Genomic DNA, 18,072 nt, shown 5'->3' on the forward strand with positions numbered 1-18,072 from the left:
GGCGAGATCTCTGATTGTCTGGTATCACAAGACCAGCAGTTAGCCTAGCGTAGCATAAAGACTGGAAGCACTTTCCTGGCTCTTTGGTGGTTATATGATGGGTTATGCGATATATTGTTTCTCCATTGGTTGCCCCGCAACCTCATGGTGAAAAGTCCAGGTTATCATGTGCCTGAGCGAAAAAAAAAATAGTCCAAAGCATAACCCCCATAAAACTGTAACATGTTGTTTATAAAAACGTGAAATATAACATGTTAATTAGTGAGCTTCAGAGCTGCTGATAGGACAGTTTTGTTACCATTAGACAGAGTCAGGCTGGCTCTTGTCTCTGCTTCCTTCAGACTGAACCAAGTGTCTCCTGACTGCTTCATATTTAGCAGAAAGACATGCGAGTACTGTCATTGTTCTTATTTACCTCTTAAAGTTAATGTGTTTATGAAAATGAGTGAGGTGGATCCTTCCTGACCTTGGGAACACATATCTTTGATCAAAATGTTCTAAATCAAGGTTCACATATCTTTTCTACAAATTTCAAGCATGTACTATTGAGCTGCAAAAATATCATAAGAAGCACTGCCTTCTTTAAATACCTTAAGAGGTCTTTACAAACTGCCCTGAAGGAAACATGTTGCTGTTTTACATAATCCTCGAGTTGCGGTGGAATGTGATATGGATATGTGGTATGGCCTGTATGCTTCTCTTCTTTCACTTCTTCCCTTGTGTTGCATTTATGTAGTGTATGTATTTTAACACACGAGTTGTCTTTCATGTGCTGCCGCCTGGAAGAAGAAATCAAGCATCTCATTGGGATCTGAAGGATAGCCAAAAAAAAAGTCAGTTTTAGCAAAATAATATTCCTCCAAAGTTCTGTACGAGCATGTGATGACACATGAGCAAGCTCCACTTGCTGAAGAAGGCCATAGATTATGGTCAAAGGCTCCAGAATAAGCTAGAAAGTCAAAATATTTTATCACATTCACATGTTCTGTGGATTTTTTCAGAACAACATGGACGCTGTTTCTGGAAAGATGTTGCTGTTGATTTTTTGAAAATGTATTCATTACTTTTGACAGATCTCAGCTGGCCAGATATCCCTGGAATGAAGTGAGGAAATATGTTGTTACCATTTAGGTGAGCTGACCCTTTAAATCCCAGCCTAGAGTACATGGATGATTGACTGTATGGAGGCTACAGGGGGTTGATTATAAATATACCGTTCGGCTACATTTTAAAAGAAACTGTAACTCAGGCACAAGAGGAGAAAGTTGGAAATCAAACACCAGAGGAAGCATGGATTCACTACTTTTTTGAATAACAAAAATTCCATTTCTCGTTTTTGCATTAAGCTTTCTTTGAAACGGACGCTGACATGTTCTGTTTCAGCAAACTCTCCTGTCAATTCTAATCATCCAGGTTGGATTTTCCAGTCGTGGGCTGCAGTGCTATTGGATTACTTTTGTATTGGGGTTATTATGAGAAACGACCTCGGGGCTGACTGCATGCGGTGACACCGAGGCTCTTATGACATTTCCAACCCAGAGCCGGCCAGCAACACATCTGTCAAGTGCTCCTTTCTGCAGCCTCGAAATCTAATCGGAGCTTTCTCATAGCACTGATAATTGGATATTAGGCCCCTATAGGAGTCACATCCGTCTCTGGGGCCACAGGAAGTAAACAATGCACATATGAATTCAGCAGCCTTGTATGCACATGAACATCATGTGAATATACAGTAAACACTTTATATTTTCTGTACACTTGTATGTGTGCTGCATTTCAATGGCATTCTTGAACCGGGAGTCTCTTTCTCACTCCGCCTCCCGCTCGCTCTGTGTCTTGGCCTGCTTCGCTGTTCACTGTTGTGTTAGTAAATTGTACTGACACTCCCCCCGCCTCCTCTCGCTCCCTCACCACCTCTGCCGCTCTCCCTCCCTCCCTGTCCCTCTCTCACCCGACTGACTGACACGAATTTTCAATCTCTCTGTTTACCTTTCACTGCTGTGCCTAAAACAACACTGGTACAGGCTAAGAGCAAGGAGGAGACTGTGGGGGGGAGGGAAGAGATGGAGCCGAGTATACGAGAGAGAGGAAGAAGGGGGAAAAAAAGGAGGAGGAGGATGAGGAGGAGAGGTGCCACTAAGATTGGATGGGAGTAGGAGAACGGAGAGGGGGGTGATGGGAGGCGTGGAGGGGATGCAAAAAAAAGCGAAAGAGGTGCAAAAAGAGAGAACAGGGCTCTCTCTGTGTTTTGGTTGGAGAGGAATCCAAGGGGGAATGAGGAGAGAGAAGGAGTGAGGGGTTAAGGGAAGGAGAAGAGGAGCTGATACATTTGAACAGTCACGCAAAGTGAGCCAGTAGCAGAATGGATGAAAGAGAACAGGGGTGCTTCTAGGGAGGGCAGTCTTGGGCGGGACACACTGGCCACCCTTGACATTGACTGGCCAACCCAAGTGCCACCTCATTATCCTCAAGTATGGCTGGCTGTGTTTCCAGTGAAAGTTGGGACTTTAGTTCAAACCAACTGTTCCAGAAATTTGCAGATTTTTTGGGATTGTTGTGGGCTAAAATGCTTGATTTCACTGATGATTTTCTAAAAAAAAAAAAAAAAAAAAAAAAAAATTGATTGTGATGCCTGTTTTAGGCATTTTCTTACAGTGAAAGTCTGGGAGCGAGTGAAAACATTTTTTATAATTTATTAAAAATCAAAGCAAATTTGTTCCAGAGAGAATACAACCATCCTCTGTTCAAAATATTCTTAACAAAAATGCTCAGGATTACAAAATTTCAAACAATCAATGCTTTATTTATACATGAAGAAGTGCACCTGGGGTGTATTCCACAAAAAAAGCTAACAAAAATTTTGAAGCCCAAAACAGCAAGCACAGAACTGTAAAATACAAATAGTACACAGCACTGATAAATGTCAATAACAAAGACGATCTCGTGTTTGTGTTTGTGTGTCTTTTGAATTCCCATGACAAAATAAAAAAAACAAAAAAACAAAAAATAGTAAATAATGAAACATTGAGCTGATCAAATCTTATCTTATCCCTACATTTGAGCACAAATATCTGTACTTTCTACTCCTTACATTTTCAAAATAGACTCATTACTTAAGTTTTTTAATGTAAAAGATGTAACAAGACCAAAAAGACATAACAAGACAGAGAAGATGTAACATGACAAAGTCGTAACAAAATGACGTAAAAAGGTAACAAGACGTAAATGAAGTAACAAGACATGAAAGACGTAAGGAGCCGTCATACAAGACAGAAAAGATGTAATAACACATAAAGACTTTACAAGACAACGTAAAAGATGTAACGAGACATAAAAGAGATAGCAAGACAACATACGAGATGTAAAAGACATAACAAGACAACAAAAACATAATGACAAAAATGACATAAAGACATAAAAGACGAAACAAGACTACAGGGATGAAACAAGATGTAAATAAGAAATGAGATCTTATCTTATAAATAGATACACAAATGTAAGAAACTGTAAGATACTGTAATTTAAGTAATTAAAGTAGATATGAGAAATGATCAGTGCCCTACTTGGGACACCCCAATCACAAACGTCTGGACAAGCCGCAGGAGGAGAGAGGAGAGGGGAGAGGACAGAGGCGAGGGGGAGGAAAAGGAAATGAAAGGGTGGAAGAGAATTTAAGTCAGAGTTGGGAGAAAGAGTTAGATGGGGCACAGAACATTAGGAGTGCAATGAGATATAGAGAGTGAGGGGAGAGGGAGAGATTTATAGAGGTACAGAAAAGAGGGAGAGGACAGCAAGAGTGATGTGTAGAGAGAGGAGGGTTTTTTTTTTTTTTTTAAAGAAGAAGACGGCAGGGATGGAGGGAGAGAAAGAGGGAGGAGAGGGCGTGTGTAGAAAGAGAGAAAGAAAGAGAGAGCTCAGAATAGATACGCTCTCAACGGCATGAAATATTGAACGAAGGAGACCGAACACAAGGAGGGGCGAGGAAAATGGAGGGACTGATAAAGACAAATACAATTGTTTTGTGTGTGTGTCTTTGGTGTGTGTGTGTGTGTGTGTGCGTGCATGTGTGTGTGTTGTTTTGGAGACAGAGGAAGATGAGAGAGAAGAAGAGTAGGTGACAGGAATATGAAGAATAGTTGCTAGTGGCTGGAGACTAACACACACACAGTCGCGTTGCTTTGAGTTTAGATTACTGCCATGTGTGGAGGAGATGGAGCGGAATTTTGGTGGTGTTGAAAATATCACACTGCAGAGTACGTTTCATCACTACTTGCACCATCCCAACACACACTCACACACACACACACACACACTCGCACGCGTTCACACACACCCCCACCCTTTGATCTCACTTCTCACTGATCTTCTCTCCTTCCATGTCAAATATTTAGGCTGCATTTGGCAGGTTTGACGAAAATTACCATGGAGAAATGATTTTATTTATTAAACTTCCACATCAGAAGTCAGTGTCAGTAGCTGCGAGACCGCGGCACTGATCCAAAAAACTGGAATCTGCTGAGTTTCCCATTTCAAGACATTATTTTCATTGCAGGGAATCTCTGTTGATAGATTTCTGAGGAAATGACATGAGTGGTTTGTTTCCAGAAAAAAAAAAGTATGGAAAAGTTTAGATTTAGGTTTAAGGAGCTACTCTGTGACACTCGCACCCACAAATCCACTCAAGGTGATGAGTCAACACTCTCTCTGCCTCCGTCATTTGCTATTAAACTGTCTGGGTGATGTTTTATGTCTGTTTTTGGATAAATAAATGTGTTTTGTAATTATTTCAGGCTGTGCAGCCCTGCAGGGAATCATAATCTGCAGGTAAGCCTGAGAGGTGGATCATTTCAACAATAGCATTGATAGAAATATCTGACTAGCATCACACACAGAGAATGACACACAATTACAAATCTCTATTTCCCACCACCTCTCTCCCACTATCACACTCACAGACAAAGACCTGTATTCACTTACTCTGCATTTCTTAAGCAAAGATCTTGACATAAATCAGATAGAGCGCATCAGTGAAGGGAGAGATGAGTTTACAGTGACTGAAGAGGAAAGAAAATGAGGACGAAGGTGGGATGCAGTAATAACTGGAGGTGTACTGGGCTATAAAGACACTAGACACACTTGACTTCAACTCTGACTGGCAAAATTGAGTTTACACATCCTTTTAAAAGTAATACAAATCTTTATTTTTAGTCCATAAATACAAAATATTGGACAGATAAAAAAGATGACAGCATTTCTTTAAGAAATTATTATTATTCACCCACTAAAAATACCTGACATCATTTCATAGTTCATACTTTTAATTTACCACTACAATACCAGTAATAATATTTGTTTCACAGAAGAAAAGAGTCCTCACCACCATGTATTTATACTCCTGCAAAAGGGAAACGTGATAGATCACAGCACACATGAGAATCACAATCAGATTTATTGCCAAGTAGGTTTTCACATATGAGGAATTTGGTGCTTCGGTATAAAACAGTGATCATAGTTGGAAACTGACAATAAAATATGGGAAAATGTAACATTTGCACAATACGTTATTTAAAATAATCATTTGTTTGCAAGAATGTTCACAGTATTTACCACAAGAATGTGTAAAAGTTCACTGTATGCAGTATAAAAAATTGAAACATGCAAGATAGTAATCCAAAAAAGATGTGTATTACTGCAATGTATTGAGTCAGAAGGCTTGAACCTAGAGTCTGGTGTCGTTGTGGTTTATAAAGTCTCTTAATTAGGAGCTGGGCAACCAGTGGGTGATTTGAGGGAAGAAGAGGGGAGATGCCAAAACGCATCTCTCTATTACAGTGCAGGAGCAGAGGGGGTGTTTATTTAGTCTAATCAGCCTGACTCATGGATCTTTTATCTGACTGAGGTTTGTGTAAACTAGAATCTAAGGCCCTGACCATTTTTAAACTTTTTACCTAAACCCCGCTTCTGTCAGTTTCATCTTGGGTCTGCAATAGTCATTCATTATTCAGTAATTTAATATTATGTAACAACAAGAAAAACACAAAATATATAACATGTAAAATGAACTCCAGTATACACAAATAAAAGTGTCCAATTTAACTTCAAAACAATCAGACATCACAAAAATGACTAAATCTGCACATTATTTTGATTAAAATGATCATGACGTCAAAAATTCTACTCAACTCAATCCAGTCATGTTGTGTTGGCTCCTTTGTCTGTTGATTTATGCCGACTGTAACTAATCATAACCTACATGAGAAAAATTGTTAGGTTAAACTGATACAGACATGAGATGACCATCGTTTGATAATGTGGCTCTTGGTGTTGCCATGACAGTCTGTCCAAAATCTCCCTTAGCTGTTCAACTGAGTTGAAATGTGGTGATTGTACCAACTATAACATTTCATTCAATTTTATGAAAGCATTGGGTGACGTGCCCTGTGGATATTATCACTGTCTCCTGGAGGAGATGACTTCCATCAGGACAGACATGTTTAATCACATAATGAAGTCAATTAGATTTTTTACTCTTTCTATATGATCCAAAATCAATGCCTGCTGGGCTCTCTCAGTATTTTATACCTGTCACAGAGCATGATAGGATGTCACCTGCTTAACTGCATTATGTAATCTTTAGAAATGTTTATGACATTCATATCATATCATTAAGGGTCATTTGGTCAGTTATGTAATTTTTAATGCATAGTTCATTTGTCTTTGTGATAACAACTTGACATTAACCAAGAAACCTTAGGCGCCTCTAACGCCAACAGTGGTCAGTTTGATGACAGAGAATATAGTACCAAGGTGGTTTTCTTGCAGAGTTTGGCTCCTGGCACTGTGGTCAGCTAATTAGGCAGCTAGCACCATGTCTAACCAAGCTAACCTGCTAACACCAGCTACAGAAAACAGCAGATAGCTGTTTTAACAAAAAGTACTCCAGCTAACAGCTATGTGTCCATCAGGAGACGATGTAAATTGCATTATAACATTTAATGACATATTTATGAGTCCAACTTTGGAAAACCGACCACATACAGCAATATAATGTAATGTTAAAACATGCAGCTAAACCATTTCTTAATGTTTGATGATGTCGAGATGACAGGACAAAGACATCTCAAACAATGTCAACTTTGCATTAGAAATGACTGAATGAAACAGTCATAAACATTCTTAAAGACTCCTTCCTGATAGGTGTCATGACATGGTAATGAAAGTGTCATGACAGTCTGAAGGATCTTTGTTATGTTTCCATACTCATTCATTCAGGTTCCTCATTTATTTTGTCAACCGTTTGTACTGTTTGTTTTTACAGACCTGGCAAGAATGTAAAAGTTAAGGCCACTTAAGTAGATAGTTAAGGCAACGTGTGCATGTGTCTCACAAGCAAGTGTGTATATGTGCAGTGCTGCAAGCTTGTGTATAAGAGTGGTTGGGCTTTGGGGCTATTTAGACAAATGTTCTTGACGCCTCATATATCACAAGTCTCAGTACTGTATTAGCCCCCGTGAGTGTGCTTCTGCAGACAGCACAGAAACACTGAAGACAGCAGGTACGCACACACGGACAGACTAACACACACACACACACACACACACAAGAACATCCCCTCCCCCTGCGGATGCACCGGGAGACACACATGCACACACGCACATGGAAAAGGAACAGGTGCAGGTTGAAAAAGCCAGCTGCCACCCGTTCTTTGTAACATCTACATTTCATCAGCCACAGTAACAGCAGCAGCAGCAGCAGCGGCAGCAGCACAGGTGACGCCGAGCCCAGTGGGCACCGAGATTAGGAGAGTGGGAAGAGGTTTAACTTACACTGTCATCTAAGGTCAGATTTGCATTTTTCTTTTATTGTTAAAGGTTAGGTATTCCAGTGGCTAAGCCGATCTGAGATCAATGCCTAAAGGCACCTTCCACCCTCACAGAGCTGCTGACAGTGACATCATATCTGTGCAGGAAGTTGAAAGGCTGGTGGGGAGATTTTTTGCCCATTCGGACCATCATGATGGGTAGACAGCCGGTGTCCTCTATGCCTGTATCTCAGCTGCTTACTGCACTGTAAAAAATCATACAGGACTTTTGTGGAATCAACAAATATTTTCTCATTAAAATAACATTAATCTGCATTATACGTTTTATTTTTTCAAGTAAATTAAACTTGAATTTTATAGTATTTAATTTCAGAACACATCAGAACTTAAAATTTTGAGTTATTCTAACTTTAAGTCTTGACTTGAAATAATGAAATGAATGAATGCAATCTACAAAGGTCAATAAACTCAATCAATTTAAAGTGACAAGGAGTTTTAAACTGAATATAAAAGAGTTTCAGTTTAATACAGATGGCTCTATATGACCTACATAAGCAAACGACCATCTGCAAGAAGATAGTTTATTTCTGTATAGTTGTTCTTAATTCCTGCCAAAGGGTCAACAACCTGTGAAACAACCTGTGTTTACATTTTCACTGGCCAAAGTTACAGTGAGCAGACAGTTAAAACAAGGCTGGTGGAGATTTTTATTCACACTAACAAAGTTCTGACATTATATTATATTTTGTGTGATTTGTCCACGGGGACCTCCAGAATCAACAAAATAAGTTCCTTGCAGTAGCTTAAAATCAAACAACATGATAACATGATAATCATATTAGCAGACTTCCCAGCATGCATTGTGTGAGTTTATAACTTTTCTTAGACCCATCTTTTTTAGTTAAAGAAAACATATGTCTCTAATACACTTTAAAATAAGTCATGGTCGCTTATTTTTACAATTATGAAAATACAGCAAACCACAATGAAGTTTAGTACTGAATTCAGTCTCTACCCCCTTACACTTAAAATTTATTTATTCATATATTATCATTGTGCCAATGCTGACACAACAGAGGTCCAACAGGAGCAACTGCAGCTAATATTGATCAGAGGGACTGAAGAGTTCTTGGTTCAATTTAGTATCTTAAGCTTATTGAACCTGTTTACACAAGTATGACTGAATCGATATCAACTTTAAGTAACTAGAAAAGTTTATTTGTTTTTAATTATTACAAAATTACCTCAACTTATCTTTTCAAATCGAGACGACTTAAAATTTTAAGGCAGCTGGGATTTTTTAAATTAAGCCTTTTTTTTTTTTTTACAGTGTGTCTCTTCTTCTCCCTCTTTCTCTCTCGCCTGTAGCTTCCTCTTTGTCATTCTATCTCAATCCCCTTATTTCTGTCTCCACTGCTATCTCTGTCACCCTATTGCTCCTGGCTTCCTCCTTCCTCGCTCTATCTCTATTTGCCGGTTGCTCTTGGCCTCCTTCTCTTCCCTCTGCTCGGCCGCTGCGAGGAAGTGCTGTCAGGTGAAACCCCGCTAGATTAACCTCTGACCCTCAGCAGGAGGTGGCACCAATTGGCTTGTAATTGCTACGAATGTTGCATGTGTGTGGGTGTAGCTTGAGCATTTGTGTGTGTGTGTGTGTGTGTGTGTGTGTGTGTGTGTGTGCGCACCTTTACTCCATATGTGCAGTCTGATGACTATCTGTACCAGCACAGGCCAGCAAATTTAAAGGGTGAAATGCATTCTGGGTTGTGATGGTACGTTATGGGTGTAAGTGGGTCTTTTGGTGTCCATACCAAAGAGGATGAAAAATCATTTCTGCTGCTGTCAGCTAACGGGAGCTTACTGCTGTGTCCAGAGCATCTGTATACACAAACGTGTGTACACACACACTGACACACTGTAAAATTAAACAATTTATTTTCATTTAAAAAGTTAGTGTCTGGGCTGCCTTAAAAGTTGACTGAATTTGAGAAGACAAGGTAATTTTGCAATGATTCAAAACAAATTAAATTTTGTTGCCAAATAAACATGATATTAATTCAGTTGTACCCAAGAAAATATGCTCAGTAAGTTTAAGAAATTAAGTTGAACTGACAACTCTTCATTTACATTGACGAACATTTATAATACGGAACATTTATTAGAGATTTAGGCAGTTATTTTGCAATAATGACCAGCACACTGTACATTATCCCACTTATTACACTGCTACTTACTTTAGAAAATATCAAGTTTGGCACAAAATTTTTATTTTTTTTTTTTTGTTTGTTTTAAAAATGATTTTGTCGATTTGAAAAAGATTTTATTGCTTCTCCAGAGTGTGATCAAACCTGCATTCATAGCAATGACCTGCTATACAGAAATAACATGCCTTAGAATGACCAATCAAAACTGAATATTTAACAAAGGCGTGCCATAAAGTGTATCAACTTTTAAGTAACTAATTCAACACTACCCTTCATCAAGGTTCACTGTATTCTCATTATTATGAAAACAAGCAACCATGACTTATCTCAAAGTCTATAAGATACAAATAAAGGGTCCAAGGAGTTTTAACTTTCAAACAATGCATGCTGGGAAGTCTTATAATATGCTAATCATGTTTCTTTAGAGGAGAGTTGATTGATCTCTGTATAGTACATTTATTCAACCCATTATTTCAAGTCAAAAGACTTCATGTTGGAAGAAATCATGCTTCTGAGTCTGAGAATAAAAATAATTTTTAAGTTTAATCAACTTTAGTAAATAAACCTTGGATAATGACAAAAGATTGATTGATTCCACTAAATTCTTGTATGGTGTTTTTACAGTGCCCATATAGAACACAAGACACAAATATAAATGAATGTTTCTTTTTTCTGTTGTATCTTTGAATGGCACCTGATTTGTGCAACCGCGAGTGCAAAGGGCCCTCTTCTGCAGCTCGTCTGATTGGGTTTGTGTGCATGGGTACCCATGTGTGCAGAATATTTACGATTGTGTGTGTGTGCGTGTGTTCGAGTGAGTGCATGTGTGTGTTTGTGCAGAGATAGGGTGCTGTGAAACAGAGGCTCTGACTCCCAGCAGTATTTTGTCACACTGACTGACTGCTGAAAGGCTGGAAGCAGGAAAGCCATTTCAGACTTTGGGGCTAAATGATGGCAGGTACTCCGATCCATCCGCCACTCGCTGCAATAACACAATACAGACCAATCATCAACAGCCCTGTCATCTCCATCTGTAAATGCACTTCACACAGCCCCGTCCGTCTACTTCTCCTCCTCCAACTGCCATTCAAACACTTGTGTAACTGTCCCCTAAACCCAATTGGCCCTCATATAGTTGAAGTAGAGCCAGATTCAGTGAAATCATTTTGTGTGGTTCCTTTTTCCCCTGTTTCCTTGTTTTGTTTGCCTCATGTCGTCCTCAATTTGTTTTAGAGTTGCAACTAAATTTATTTGCTTGTTGTTCTGTTGGTGGTGTTGTAGGTGGTGGGGGGGGGGTGTCACTTGGCTTTAATGTATGACTAACTTGGAGTAGCTGTGTATTTCTGGTGGTGTCGCTGCTACTTCTTGAGCCTATTGATGAAATTAATGACCAGAATGACTAAATGGGCCGTCACAATACAAGACTCTGGAGACTCACAGGGGTGGGCAGGCTTTTACACTGGCCAAGCGCTAACACAGTCAGCTGCAAGAGAGACAAAGCAAAAAAAGATTTTTTTTTTCCAGGTGAGGCAAGAAGAAAACAGAGGGAGAGAGACATCATATGGCAGAAGGATGCATAAGGATGGAGAGAAAGTGGGGAGTAGAAGAAGCGAGTGTCAGGGATGGAGGGAAAGAGAGATAGTGAGTAAGTAAAAGCAGGTCTGGTCCAGGTGGGGTTCAGACAGTCAGTATGTTATTTTAGGAGGGCAGAGGGAGGGAGGGCGCGAGAAAGGGATGGATGGAGGGAGGGGAAGATGAATGTAGTTAATTAAGATGAGCAGGCGGAGGAGACAGTGTGGAATTACACAAACACTAATTAGAGTCTTCGTTAGGGGGCATGAAACGAGAGCAGCACATCCATCATCACAACCCTCCATTCCTCTTTTCTCCCCCCTTCTTTACCTCTTGTTCTCTGGTCTTGCTTTTGCGTGGCGACCATATTCGCTCCAAACACAGTATGTCGCTGTAACTGAGCTGTTGTGATTGTGGCGTCTGTTCACTTATGATGTAATGACGTTTCAGCAGCATTACAAGGTATCGATTGAAATAACTCAGTACCAAGTCAACTTCTCCTGTCAAACGGTGCCTGCGTTCAGTGGTTTTTGTGCCTGCGTCACTGCAACATCGCATCGAAAATGTTACACTGCAGAAATATTACTGCATGACACTTAAAATGCTACATTATTACAACATTACACTTAAAACACTACACTGTAGCAACATTAGTAGGGCCGTTGCATGTGACTTCTCAGCGCTACAAAGTGGCACTGTCACATATCCAAAAAACATTTACAGAAGATACCTGCAATGTTTAAAATAACCAGCAACATTACATTTGATAATTTAGCAACGTCAAATCGCAAAAATGATGTAGAAATTACGTTCCTGCAACAACCATGTGTTAGTAGGGTTTCCTCTCACGATTCTTCCTCAGTACCCTGCTGTCTCCAGTCCTCCTCTGACACTTTTCATCCCACACTTTCCTCCCTCCACCTCCATCTTCCCTTTGCCTTCTCAATTTTCCTCATCGATCCCGTCAGCAGTTAACTAAATAGGCACGATTTAACATCTGGAATCGTAATCGAAGCAACCTGTGCTCTCCTCTTCCTTCACTTTGATTTCTATTCTTTGTTGTCACATCATTCCTTCTTTTTTTATCACTGCTGCTCCGGGAAGGATTTCATCTCCACTCCCACTTCCCTGCTGACAAACACACAAACGCACAGACACACACACACACACACATTAACTGTACCATGTCAGCACTATTTTTATTGTCTCTCCAAGCCAGTCAATGCCTCCTATAGTCTTGCTGCTCCTGCTCCACTCCTCCTACATACAGTATACACAGTACTGTAAACCACTTACCTCTTCTTATCTTGCTTTCTGCCCTCTTCTCTCTCTTTTTTTTAACACATACAGCCTCTGAGCACTACTGTTGTCCTCTTTATCGTCTCTCTGTCCTCCTCTGGCTCATCCCTCATTCCCTGTTCTAACTGAGGAGCAGATCAGCCTGTCATTGTTGTCCTCTGCATCCCTCTTCCCTCATGAGACCAAAGGGATGGAGGGAATAATGAGGGGTACATTTGGATGGAGCTCAGGGTGGCCCATGCCAGCTCTTGTTTTTGGCATTTGTATATACAGACACAGCAGGAAGCAAAATAATACCATACGCACTGTGTAGTCACAATGCAAATGATGATGCAACAATGCACAAACCCCAATTCCAAAAGAGATGGGTTGCTGAGTAAAATATAAATAAAAACATGCTGCAATGATTTGCAAATCGTTTTCAACCTATATTCAATTTAATACAGTACAAAGAAAAGATATTTAATATTCAATGTATACACTCTAAATTAAATACGTTTACCACTGTGATACATCACCTTGTTTAACCACACTCAGTAAGCATTTAAGAACTGAGGACACTAACTGTTGAAGTTTTAAAAATGACATTCTTTCCCATTCTTGCTTGATATACGACTTCAGGTGTTCAACAGTCTCTGTTGTTGTATTTTGTACTTCGTGATACGCCACACTTCAATGGTAGACAGGTCTGGACTGCAGCCAGGTCAATCAAGTACCTGAACTGTTTTACTACAAAGCCAAGTTGTTGTAACACGTGTGACTCAGCATTGTTTTGCTGAAATAGGCAGGAACACCTCCAAAAAAAAAGACTGAATGTCTGAATGGCAGCTCAACGGGGCCTTCACAGATGTGCAAGTTACACATGATGCCATACCATCACAGACGCTGGCTTTTCAACGTCCATGACTTTCAAGAACAATTTGAAAGGTCAACTCGTAAGACCACTGCACACTTTTCCGCTTTGCATAGTCCATCTCAGATGAGCTCGGGCCCAGAGAAGTCAGTAGTGTTTCTGGATATTTCTGATATGTAACATTTCACTTTACCAACAGTGTTTTTCAGAAGTGTTCCCAAGCATATGTAGTAATATTGTTTATATATTTATATAATCATGTGGTTTTTAATGCAGTGTTGCTTGTGGGTTTGTGGATTCTCTGAATGTCTGCAGAATATCATGCTTTTTAGACGGTGAAATCTATCATCTATTCTTTGCAACTGTGTGTTGAGAACATTGTTCTTAAACCATTGGACTATTTGCTCACAGAAGTTTTCACAAAGTGGTGAACCTTGCCCAAACCATGCTTGTGAACCACTGAGCCTTTCAAGGATACCCCTTTAATCTGGGTAATAATGATACTATCATCTGTTACCAGTTAGCCTGTTTACCTGTGGAATGTTGCAAACAGGTGTTTTTGATCAGTCCACAACTTTTTCAGTCCTTTCCTGCTGCTGTCCACAACTTTTTTGAAACATGTTGCAGGTATCAAATGCAGAAAGAGTGTATATTTACAAAAAGAAAATAAAGTTCATCAATTGTGTCTTTGTAGTGTATTGAACTTGTATGAATACAAATTGAAACATTTTTGCAAATCATTTCATTCTGTTTTTATTTGTTTTACACAACGTTTACACAACGTTTACACAACGTTCCAACATTTTTAGAATTGGGATTTGTACGTTAATTTTGTACTTTAATTTTAATAATTTTTATTTATTGACTTTATAAGAATAGACCATTGCCTTAATATTTACTTATAGTACATATACAGGTTTACATTGATTGGCAAGCAGCTGTGGGTTTCAGCTCTTACTTAGAAATTTTGGTATGGTTTAAAAAAATCAACTTGTAGAGGTAAAATTTGCCTGACATAAGAAATCTGTCAAAGTGAGCACTTAGTTGCCTTTTTCATGTTTTCAAAGCCTGTTTTTTTCCGACCAACTTCCATGTTGGTGTGTGTAATTCCTTTTTAACTGTTAAATGATGAAAGAAAACTGGACTTCTGCTCCTCTTCTTGGATCTTTTTTCAAGCTTTAAAAATTGTAGCTTGTGACAGGGTGAAGGGAAACTTTGGCCAATCACAGGTCTCATGCAAAACATAAATATATGACAACCTGGGAGACTCTTCAGAATTGGTTACTACACTTTTAAAGGACATTTCTAAATGTCATAAATGATGTGTATATTTTCAAATGAATATGGATACTTGTTTTATGATCAGAACAGGAACTTTTAAATGTAACATTTAAAGATCCCCTGCAGCCATGTTTTAAGTTTAATCAATTGTACATCTAATATGGATTTGCACAAAAATTTTATTTAACTTTTAGAAAAAAATTAAAAGTATATCTATTCCCTCTCCTGCATTGAAAAATCCATAATCTATGAGTATGCAAATATATTTCATTTTCAAAGTTTAACTGGTGGAGACAGGCTGTCTCTTACTTCACTGAAAAGTCCATTCTGTGCGTATGTGTGCACGAGTTTCAAGTTTCCACATCACACTTCTGTTGCTTCCAAACTGGTTGTGAAGCCACAAAATCCAGCTCATACCAACACATCCTCAACTGATATTTAAATGCACCATAAGTGTGTAAGAGGATAAGTTTAAAACACTCAGAAATCAACAAATTATCAACAGGATGTGAAGTAATAACGGTTTCAAGTGGCTTTTTTTTCAGTGAGTGAGGTGCTACCTTTATCCGTTTAACCAACAGCATTGGTGGGGTGATAGTAGTCAACACAGCATAAACAAACATAAATATTGTAAAATGCTGTTCAGCAATCTCATTTCTGCTCTTCAGGGCTCCTTATGTGAATATTTATCTCTTACTTCATGCCCCCTGACCTTTGCCACCGGTCTGTGCACTTTGTGTGAGCTCCTTGTTGCAGGGTCACAGACAGACAGAGCAGAGGACTCCCACCTGTTTGCAGTGTGCTCACAGTCGGAGCCCACTAACAAGCTGCTGTCTACCTGCCCGTCATGTCTAAGTGACCCCAGAACACATATAGCATGGTAATGCATCAACTGCACTTGAATTCAGAACATAAACAAAACAGAAGCTGCAGGAAAAAAGCTCAAGCTGATTCAAAGGGAGGAAAGAGGAAAGAAATTTTAGAAACAGTCATGTGAGGTATTCTTCCTAGATGCTTTGCCTGTAATTTTCAGACAGCATGGATCCAAGGATGACAAGGTCAATCTGTCAGTCCGTCCATCACTCTTGTCCAGTCAGAAATATCTCAACAGCTTTGGACAGATTGCCAGGAAATTGTGAACATTCATACATTCATGATCCCCCAGAGGATGAATCTCTAATGCCTTCAGTGAATCCCTGACTTTTCTTCTCACATCATCAAGAGAGTGACAGTTGTGGTTCAGAGTGAAAAAAAACTCTGTAACCTCTGTAACTCCACTGCAGTATGGGTTGACATGACGCTGGCTACGAATTTTCAAATTCCCAAGTAGATAAACTCTAACATATTTGGTGGTTCTTTTTCATAGATCTATTAGCAGATCGGATATTCACATATTCTGTAAAATATCTCAACATCCTCTTGATGAATTTTGTACAAGCATTTAAAGTATTGTTTCCAAACAATTTATCTCAATGACTTTGGTCATCTTAACATTTCCTGTACTTTTCTTTTAATGAACAATCTCAACGACAATAGAGTACTGCAGGAATGAGCCCTAAAGCACAGAAATGAGTTAAAATATTTGCACCTCCAGTTCCCTCGCAACAAAGTCAGTTGGTTTTTTTGAATGAGTTTTGGGTCGGATGCTTGGAATAAGGTCTGTGGTTAACACAGGCAGAAACATTTCAGTAAATACCCTACTTGTGAATTTTAAAGGTTTTATGGGTCTTTAAAAAAGTGGTTGCTAAGTGATGAATTAGACTACAGAGGTTGTTGCAGACACTGCATGTAACAGTGACATGCGGACAGAACGTGTTAATGATGGTAGTATTTGAAGTCATGCACCGTGGTCTAGTTTGTTTGTAGCCTAACATTAGCTCTTTACTTCTGCCGACTGCATTTACGCTTCAGAAATCTGTCAATTTGTGATGATTATTTTGCTGAGCAAATCATGCATAAAATTATTGCCCGAATCTAAATCCAATCTGATGTCCAAAATCTAATGGAAAACTCTCTTGGGCTTGTGTTTCCAGGTTGGCCTGCAAAAATATATCATCCCTGCAGTACTTTCTAGAATTCCCAAACTGGATACAAATATCCATGGTTCCGAGAAGATGATTTGTAATGCATGTTTGCATCGTCATTGTACCATGTCAGAATTCTGTTGGAGCATCGAGCTCAAAGTACAGATGTGTTTCAGTACAACCTTACAAAGACACTAGCGTGGCTGCAGACTCTCAGTCTTGTCCCTCAGTCTTGATAAAGATTTGCTCATAATGTATTTGGTAAGCTACAATGTATAGCAGATGCGTTTGAGTGACATTTTTCAGAAATTGTTTCCATCTGCAGGCTGCACTTCATAAGATCCTGTTCCAAAACTTAAACCACATTGTCAAGGGTTGATCCTAAAACTTTTGTTTCATCAAGTAACACAGCCTGCATTATTTTACAGTATTTCCTAACCAGTTTGAAATACCCTTCAAAAGTTATTTTTTATTATTCATGCGCCCCCTTCTAGGTCATGGAGGTTGAAACTCCTCCTACTGCAAGGGGCGATCAGATCACCCAGTAAAACCAGTGTCATGAGCATCACCCAGTCTTCCGTCAGTAACCATTGTGGCACACTCAGATTCCTCGTGGCCAGAACAACAGCAGCATGCTAATTTACTGTGAAACCAGCCTAGTGTGTCCCATCACCGCACCTCCTGTAATCCCTGCAGGTGAGAAAGAGGGAGAGATGGATTCCTGAGTATCTGATTGAGCAGCACACAAGATGAATAATTGATATGTAGGCTCTCCATCCCAATGAACACACAGACGCACAAACACCAACTGTCTTAAAGCCCATGCAGTCACCAGTCTCTCAGGCTAAACTAATCCTCCAGGAAATGTAATACGTGATTCAATTAGTAGCAGCATATAGTGCCAGCTACCTTCTGTGTATGACATGGTAGTGTGTGTGTGTGTGTGTGTGTGTGTGTGTGTGTGTGTGTGTGTGTGTGTGTGTGTGTGTGTGTGTCTGGAAGCACTCGAAGTACAGAGCT

The sequence above is a fragment of the Lutjanus erythropterus genome, chromosome 9 (genome assembly GCF_056507025.1).
Source record: "Lutjanus erythropterus isolate fLutEry1 chromosome 9, fLutEry1.hap2, whole genome shotgun sequence".
In the NCBI taxonomy this organism is placed as follows: Eukaryota; Metazoa; Chordata; class Actinopteri; order Lutjaniformes; family Lutjanidae; genus Lutjanus; species Lutjanus erythropterus.